The sequence below is a fragment of the Pinus tabuliformis genome, chromosome 7, assembly GCF_031772625.1.
Source record: "Pinus tabuliformis cultivar Carrire ecotype Pingquan chromosome 7, CPIR1, whole genome shotgun sequence".
Lineage (NCBI taxonomy): Eukaryota > Viridiplantae > Streptophyta > Pinopsida > Pinales > Pinaceae > Pinus > Pinus tabuliformis.
In genome coordinates, this window is record NC_142293.1 from 867,480,430 (window position 1) to 867,490,265 (window position 9,836).

General features: G+C 31.1%; 1 pseudogene; it reads left to right on the top strand.

The window, feature by feature from the left end:
• Positions 1-2,124: 2,124 nt before the first annotated feature.
• On the top strand, positions 2,125-4,326 carry LOC149250383 (glucan endo-1,3-beta-glucosidase 13 pseudogene; annotated as a pseudogene).
• The last annotated feature ends 5,510 nt before the right edge of the window (positions 4,327-9,836 follow it).

The window sequence follows — 9,836 nt, forward strand, 5'->3', positions numbered from 1 at the left end:
TTGTAGGTATTTTGTACATAATGTATTCTTTCAAGTTTCTTATTTCCATGTATAAGGATCTCGATATTTTATCTTAGATCATCGTGATATCTATTTTCATCAGAGTTTCCCCCCTCAAAGAGACTTATTTTCAGGTTGTTTGTTTATATTTTATTCTATTTTTTTATCTCGTTACATAGCATTTGGTATTTGGATCTTAATGTTTCGCTACTTCAAATAGGCAATACTGGAATTTTTGCTATAACTTTTTTTCTACAAGGTTTTAGAAGCTAAAATTTCTACCACGTGGAGTAGAAATCATGGTGAACATCTTGTAAAAAATTCAGAACTTGGTTCAATATATTCTTAGAGATGTGATTCAAGGAAATTAGGGTATTTTTATGCTCTAAAATTCTTCCTCAAACAGATGTCTCTGCGAAAATTGTCATAACTTTTGTTTCAGGAATTCAAATTGAATTTTGTAAAGAGTGGCTGAAATTGCATACATCATAGTTTCATCATACCATGTTCAGGTTGGAAGGTTTAAATAGTGACATGTGGCATTCCATACAAGTTTACTCTATGGAAAAATTTTCAATCACCAAATTCAGGGGACGTTTGAAGGAGCTATTGATTCTTAGCGTGATGACTAAAGCACTAGTGTTAGATAAAAGCTGAACATCTTTGTTTTGCTTTGTTCAATTTTTTTTTTTGCATGTAATTAATTAACATATTAATTAATAGTGTTCCAAGTTCATTCCTCTCAAGGAATGTATTATAAGAAAATATATTAACATATTAACCTTTTTATAGTTGTGATTCGTCTCATTTTCTTTTTATAGTTACAAAGTATTTAATGCCCTAGCCTTTCTTCACATGGGGTTTAATAGTGTTCAAGTATTAATTGTTTTTATGTTTACTCTGAAATCTTAAAAATATTTGTTTACTCTGGAATCCTAAAAATATTTAAGAATTGTATTTATTGATATTTCTTTTACTCCAAATATCTTATACATTTTTGTAATATTATGAATCTATATTTTGAATTTCATTTTGCAATTTAACTAAAAATAAAATTATTGTCTCGAGAGTCTTCAGCTTGAAAAATTAGTTTTTTTTTAAATCATTTCAAAAAAAATTTAGTTTTACTATTTCTGAAACCAAAGTTATATAACAACCATGTATAAACAACTTCAAATTTTAAATATCTAAAAATTGAAATGCTTCTAAAATTAAATATTTTTGCTTTAATTGATTTTTATTTATTTAAATTAAATTAAATACAATACAATATCAACAACTTCGAATTTTAAATATCTAAAAATTGAAATGCTTTTTAAAATTAAATATTTTTGTTTTAATTGCTTTTTATTTATTTAAATTAAATACAATACAATAGAGACATTTTCAACAGAAAAAATAGAATGAGATATCAAATATATTTGAGAAATTATATAAGATAACATAAAGATTTTAAATATAATAATACGTTCACAGATTAGTATAAGGTTATTCGAAGGTTCAATAAGCTTGAAACGCATAAGTCCTTCATCAACAACTGCTCTGTGAAGGGAGATGTCAAGGTGGGCAAGAGTTATTTCCACCTCTATAGCTCCATTAATACACCCCCTACGTACCACAGGGCATGGACACTCTGACATCTATTTAATTTTCAGGCAACACTTTCTGGTTAATAGTGATGGACATATGCATGATGTGATCACCCATCTCGTTGTTTGTATCGATGCCCATTGAAATGAGTGGCATGTGTATCATGGCATGTCGTGTATCATATGCTATCCATTCCCCATACCATCTGATATTAATTGCCATGGAATGTTATCATACGAAATAAAATACATGAGCTCGATTTCTGATACATACAAAATGGTGTATCAGGTGGAATACGTATCAATATTGTAACCATTAATGTCGTGTTATATGAATTTGAAAACGCGCTCAATATTCAAGTTTGACCTTGTAAAGGCGCTCAATATTCAAGTTTCATCTCTAAACCAGTGGTTTCACCAAATTTTGAATTGTATAATGGCGCTCCAGATTGGAATTTTGAATTTCAGAACCCGCACTGCCATATTTTATTGAACTTGAAAGAAGCTTTGGTTGGTTATAGTTTCTTTGCTCAGCATGAGCTTCCGGACGAGTTCGGTGCTGATCACGATTGCGATGGTTCTGGCTATCATTACCTCTGCTAGTGAGAAAACTCATTTTAGCATTTGTTTTGTAAGGGATTTAGCTATAATTTCTTCGATTATCATTGTCTCTTCAGCTGGGGACCAGACAAGAAAATGCATTTTGTAGTTTGGTTCATCTAGGGTTAAGCTTTAATTTTTTCAATTATCGTTGCCTCTACAGCTGAGAACCAGACAAGAAAATGCATTTTATCATTTGGTTCATCAACTATTTAAGCTTTAATTTGTTTGATTATTGTTGCCTCTGTAGCTAAGAACTAGACATGAAAATGCATTTCTCGTTTGGTTTGTCAGGGGTTTTAGCTTTAATTTCTTCGACTATAGTGCCTCTATAGCTGAGAACTAGAGACAGAAAATGCATTTTATAGTTTGGTTCGTCGGTGGTTTTAACTTTAATTTCTCTGATTATCGTTGCTACTGCAGCTGATAAAATGCATTTTCTTGTCTTGTTCGTTTGGGGTTTTGTTATAATTTCTTCGACTATCGTTGCCTCTGCAGTGGTTTTAGCTTTAATTTCTCTGATTATCGTTGCTTCTGCAGCTAAGAAAATGAATTTTCTTTTCTGGTTCATCAAAATTTCTTTTTGAGCTTTGATTTCTGTGATTGACCGAGTAAATTTCATTTTTTGTTTTTTTTTGGTTTGTAGGGGCTGGCATTGTTGGTATCAACTATGTTCAAAAAGCAGACAATATTCCCCTGGCTTCCAAGATAGTGCTGTTGATCAAGAGCTAAGGCATCAAACAAGTTGAAGCTCTACGACGAAGACCCTGCAACTCTACATGCATTCAGTGGTACCGACATTAAAATCACCATTTCCCTTCCCAATGAGCAACTCTCCAACGTTGCCCATTGTCTTTTGCGAGACTATGCCTAGGGTCTAGCAGAATGTGGTTGCCTACATTCCGGGCACCCAGATCACAGCCATAGCCGTCGGTAATGAAGTCTTAGCCAATTCTAATGATTTCACCTCCTACATTGTCCCTATCATGAAGAATATTCAAATGACTTTCGTCAAATACAACCTCGTCGGAATTATCAAAGTGTCAAGCCTCGTTGCCACCAGTGTGCTCCAAAACTCTTTCCCTCCATCAACTGGACTTTTCAAGAGCAACCTTGTGGATACCACGATAAAGCTAATGCTCGATTTTCTAAGCCAGATGGAGTCCTCTCTCATGGTCAATGTCTACCCTTTCTTTGCCTATTAGGGCGATGCCAATGATATTTCTCTGGACTACGCACTCTTTCGCCCTAGTGCCAGAGTCTGGGACAGCAAAACTGGGCTCCTGTACACGAACCTCTTTGATGCACAACTTGACGTAGTGTTCTCTGTAATGTCAGCCCTTGGGTATAAGAACCTCGACATTGTCGTGTCTGAGACTGGGTGGCCATCTAAGGGCGATGAGGGTGAAACCGGTGCTAACCTTGACAATACTGCGACCTATAATGGGAACCTCGTCAAGAATGTCCTCTCCAACTCTAGAACTTCATTCAGGCCCCAGGCCTCTCTACACACCTTCATTTTTTCTCTCTTTAATGAAAACAAGAAGCCTTGTCCCACATCGGAGCGCAACTACGGCATGTTCTACCCAACCAAGGAGCAGGTCTGCAATATTGCTCTGACACCTGCAGCCATGAACAACCAGGCACCCACCTCTAGAAGCAATTCCTCTTCCACCCTGGCCACCTCTGTGCAGCATCATCGCAACAACAGGACAACCCCAGAAGGAGCATCCGAGACGTGGTGCGTTGCAAATTCCAAGATCAATACTAGTAAGCTCCAGGCGGCATTAGACTATGCATGTGGAGAAGGAGCTACGAATTGCAAGTAGATTCAGCCTGGGACATCTTACTACAACCCTAACACACCGGAAGCCCATGCTTCATATGATTTTAACAGTTACTATCAAAAGAACAGCCGCAATACTGGAACGTGCGACTTCCAGGGCACTGCCTATGTCATTACCCAGTGTCCATGTAAGTTCATATATTATACCAGGATTAGCTTACTTTTTGTCTACATATGCACTACCATTATTGAAGGCCTTTTGATGGTTAATTTTATGACGTGTTTTTTTATCTTGTTGTTGCAGAGTATGGCGATTGCAAATTCCCGACAAGTTACTACTTTAGTTTTTAGAAGATCAGTACTACCTAGTAGTATTATAGTTTAGAATCATCTCTTGTGAACTTTCTAGAGTGCCCGATTTCATTCCGTTTTGTATGTATATGAAGGGGCGTATCATTCTTATTATGAAATCAATATTCTTGATTATAAAAAATCGTGCTGTCAAAATGGTTTAAATTTGATTTTCGTTTAACACCTTGGTTGAAATAGTGTTCTCCAATTGACATCCGGGCATAGATAAATCTCCAACACTGGATATTCTTGCTTCTTAAACATAAACTTCAGGTTTTAACTCAATTTATTAACTTTCCTAAGATCTAAAGGGGTCGTTTAACGTTTTGACCCTTAAGTAATGAAATGGTTTGCTAAGGAATCTGTATGAAATGGTTTTCTAAAGAATCTGTGATTCGTCATTTGGTATTTTTCTTAAATATATTGCAAGCATATTTTGGGATTTACAAGTTTGGGTTGGAATTACAAATTTCAGTTTGGAAAATTCTCTTAAAAAAAGTCTCTAAAGGAAGGATTTACAAATTTTTGTTGGAATTACAAATTTGAGTGGAATTACAAATTTGAGTTGCGAATATTTCATAATCAACAAATTTTTGTTGGAATTATAAATTTGAGAGGAACTACAAATTTAAATTGTAAATATTTCATAATCTACACAAAGAGAATTTTGTTTTTAATACATTCAAAACCAGTTTTAAATAACAAAAATCTATATTCTTAACCAATATTTTTTAGATTTCAAGGACATTGATGCGAGAATTTACACTGATTTTCCATTAGGGCACACAATTTTCCATTAGAGTTGTGTGTTTTAGGGATAGGAACTCAATCAATTGCAATTGAACTTAATCAATTGAACTAAATTTTTTTATGTAACTCTTTGACTTATTTCCATCATGATTATATACTTAGAGGTGCTTATGAATACAAAAATTTAATCAATTAAACTAAACCTTTTTTATGTAACCCTTTAACTTACAACTCCCGACCTCTTTTTTATGTAATTCTTTGACTTAAGAACTCCTAACTGTGTCACTGACTGTGATGTAAAATCTCAATACAATTATTAAATTATCTCAAAAATTATGCCTTCAAAACTAATTTTAAGAAACAAAGATCTATTCTTAACCGATTTTTTTTCCTGATTCCAATCATAAACTCCAAAACATCTTTAAACAAAGCACAACTAATTAATTACATAACAATTAATTTTGTTTAGAATCTATTAAATATTAAAATCTACATTTGATCTATATATTCAAAACTAAATAATGACATAACAAGTGACTGTGTTAAAAACCTATTAAATACTAAAATCTACCTTCAAAACTAAGCCTCAAAATCTCCAGTTCCGCAACGGTTCTACAGGTTGCTGGCGTGTTCTGGTCCTCACCTGATTTTGACATAACCACAAAGTTTTTATTGTTTTAATAGTGGATTGGATCTATGGATAACCTCAAGTTTTTATAGTTATTTTAAAATGGGTTAAATTTTTAAAAAGTAATATATATATAGAGATATATTTTCTTAAATCAAATGAATAGATTAAAATATAAAGTTTTTGTTTATTAAATAAAATTATAATTTTAAACAAAATTTTTATTTATTTAGAAAATAAGGCTAATTCACTCACCTGAGTGACTTAATAAATGTCCAAGTACAAAGTTTTATTCTATTAAATGAAATTATAATTTTAAACAAAATTTTTACTTATTTAGAAAGGAATTTCCACTTCTCATTAAAGTCATTCATGGAGTAAGATAATAAATTGTCAAATTACTAAAATACAAAGTTTTTATCTATTAAAAGAAATTATAACTTTAAACAAAATTCTTATCCATTTAGAAAAGAATTTCCACTTCTCACTAGTTAATTCACTCTTTGGAGTGAGTTAATAAGTAGTCAAAATAGTTAAGTACAAAGTTTACATCTATTAAATGAAATTATGACTTTAAACAAAAATATTATTTAAACAAAATTCTTATTCATTTAGAAAAGAATTTCCACTTCTCACTAGTTAATTCACTCTTTGGAGTGAGTTAATAAGTAGTCAAAATAGTTAAGTACAAAGTTTACATCTATTAAATGAAATTATGACTTTAAACAAAAATATTATCCATTTAGAAAAGCATTTCCACTTCTCACTAGTTAGCTAAGTGGACAAACTCATCCTTTAAGTGGATCTATTTTTTTTTTTTGGTGGAGGCAATGTTCCCCCTTTATCTACTCATTTTTTCAAAATTATGAGTGAGTATTTGGATTGTATTAAAATAAGATAACCTCTTGGGAGAAAATTTCTAACATTAAAATTCCATCATTCAATATGCATGAGAAACTTTACTTTTAACTTATCAAAGAACAAGTGCAAATATTTTTATTTTTATTTTTCTTAATGCATGTGAGCACTACATAGGAGATGGATGTTACAAGTGAACATTACATAGGAGATAGATATTACAAGTGAACATTACATAGGAGATAGATATTACAATATCTTTTGTAATGGGTTATAAAATGAGTCTCTCTTTGCATCATAGAGAGTCACACCCATTTCGGGACACATAACACTCATCCAAGTTAGAGATAAACCCATTTGAATAGATTCATCTTAACTATGGATTCACTGAGAAAGAAACAAAATCAAATATCTTACCCTCTAGAGTAGAGCCAGAGCCACTTTTCATAAGTCGACATGAGGGAGATTTTTAATCATGTTGGGCTCTAAGTATAAATGACAAACAACATTTAAATTGCTTAAATAAAATATTACAATGTCAACCTTAATTTACAATTAAAAACAAAGATATATATATATATATATATATATATATATATATATATATATATATATATATATATATATATATATATATATATATATATATATATATATATTTGTATGTATATAAGTATGCCTATTCAATATTAACTTGGGTGGTTGGGAAGAAATATTAACTTGAGTGGTTGGGAAGAATGATGGTTATCTTGAAGGAGGAATCAAATTTGATATGTAGATAATATAAAAAGACACGAGATAAATTAATAACTAGCTAACTATAGTTGTTTATTACCTCAAATATTTGTTCATTCTTTATGTAGAGTTATTTAGAGGGCCCTCCAACTCATAGGTTGAATACATGAATAAAGAAGGGTGAATTTAAACATATAAGCTACACACAAATAAAAGGAGGAGAAATTTGGATAACATCTCCCTAGATCCATCTTAACAAGAGGATCGAATCCTTTGAGATGCAAGCCTTTTTAACAATGTAATAATTTGAGGAAATGATTGCATTTATGGATTAGCTTCATTATAGGTTAAGATGGATCTATGTTGGTGGATGTGTGTGTGTATTTATAGAATGGAAACTTCTAAATCCAATTAGGGGATTCTACTTTTTTGAAAGAATGATGTGAGCGTGGACTTTGATCTATTTATGTGTGGATGAGCTACTAGATCATTAATATATCTCCTTGAGTGCAACCACACATGTTTCCAATTATTATTTCATTTATCAAAGACAATTGAGAATATTATTTATTTACTTGTAATTTTTTTATTGATATAAGTAAGCATTAAGAAGGAGACGATGACAATGTTACAAATTATTCTATAGTGGGATGTAGAATGAGTTCTCTAATTATAAGAGCGTTTGGGAAATATGAAACTCTAAGTTTCAAGTTGATTTTATATATGGCAGATGAATCTCCTACTATAAATCCATATAAAATATAATTTTATTAAGCATGAAGAGGGATTGAATGTTTTGAATTATACATTTTTTTATAATTAAAAATGGGTTTAGATTGGTTGTAATCTCACTTAATTTGAGAGAACTCAAAAATCACAATTATGTAAATATTACTATGTAGAAATGTAATTTTGATTATTGTTATATAATTATATTTAATTTTTTATAATATTTCTAAGTAAATATTAAATCTATAATATTTTTTTTATATGTAAATTTGATCATTTTGAACATAATCATTTTTTTGTAAGCTTGGCAGGACTGCGTCTTCATCATGTACAATATACCCCATTCGGGGTAGGGAATTGAACCAGTGACTTCACATTGAGGAGTTCCTTAACAGAGCACCTGATCACCGTCTATCCAAGGCCCTGTGGACTTCAACATAATCATTTTTTTAATGTGTGTACATATTAAATTTATCTCTCTCCATTCTAAGATTTTTTTATTGCCATTCGTATTTATATTTGGTTAACATTATTATTGGTTATAAATATTATATATAGATGTCCATGGTTACTCACTATGAAATTTTATTATTATTATTATAGTTCACATTTAATACATATATTTATTGTATTATCATCTCTTAAATGATTGATGGCATGTATTTAGAGTAAATGATGGCACATATTTTGAGTAAATGTATTAGTATGTGTATATTTTAACTTTGTATTATTGTTGATATTGTAATTATTTATAGTTTTATAAGTACTATGTATCATCTCCATGTTGAGCACGAAATGAATTATATGCCTCCTTCATATTGCTTAACTTTAATTTTCAATTTAAATGTTTTTACTTATCTTGAAAGTTTTATTTCTATGGTACTCAAGAGGAAACCATTAATTTTGAAATTGCTAACTCATAAATTTTAGGGTAAGAAAATCACCTCCAATCATTTTCTCCTTATAGGGGTTCCCTTCATATATATATAATAGAAGGAGAAAGCATTAAAATAGGAAGAAAGAGAAGTTGAAAACTTAAAACATTGATCTCTATACTAGGAATGACAAGGGTTGTGTAAAATACCATTCCAATGGAATTCATGTAATGCCACATGTAAAAACCAAATGGAGAAAAGACTTCCTTAAAAAAAAAAAGATAATGTTTGTGTGATCATTGGTCTTCCATGGGATGAAATGCACCATCTTTGAAAATCAAATAACACCCATAAATATAAAGTCAATATCTCTTTTCATTCTTGGAAATACAAAATTATAATACATACTAAATTCCTCCCATAGTCTATTTAGTAATGAAAATGGCATATACAATTCATTGTTTTGGCTTCCTTCTTTGCATGTTCACGAATTCAACAACCATCCACCCATTTCTTCACATTAATGGAAACTTTGGGGCAATAGTAAAATTTCCATGTCAAATACTTTCTCTCTACAAATTGATCTCCTATGATGCTGTTATGCAATTCTTTGATGAGTTTTCCCTTCATTGATCCTCCTAGAGTAATTATTGATAAAAAAAAATAGACCCTCTTGGAATGCATTTTCATTTCTTCATTACATGGTTGTTTACAAGCCTTCAATGATTTACTAAAATCCACATCCCCTTCATACAACTATTACAAATTCTAAACGCAATTTCCTCTCTCGAAATTTTGGTCATCAACCTTGTGCTTTGACTCAAAGCATTGTCAAATCTAGTGGTTTTTTTCCTCTATGATCAATACAAATTCATAGATTTCAAAACTCAACCCACTTCATGTAGTTTTGATTCAATTTCTCCTGGGTGTTAATA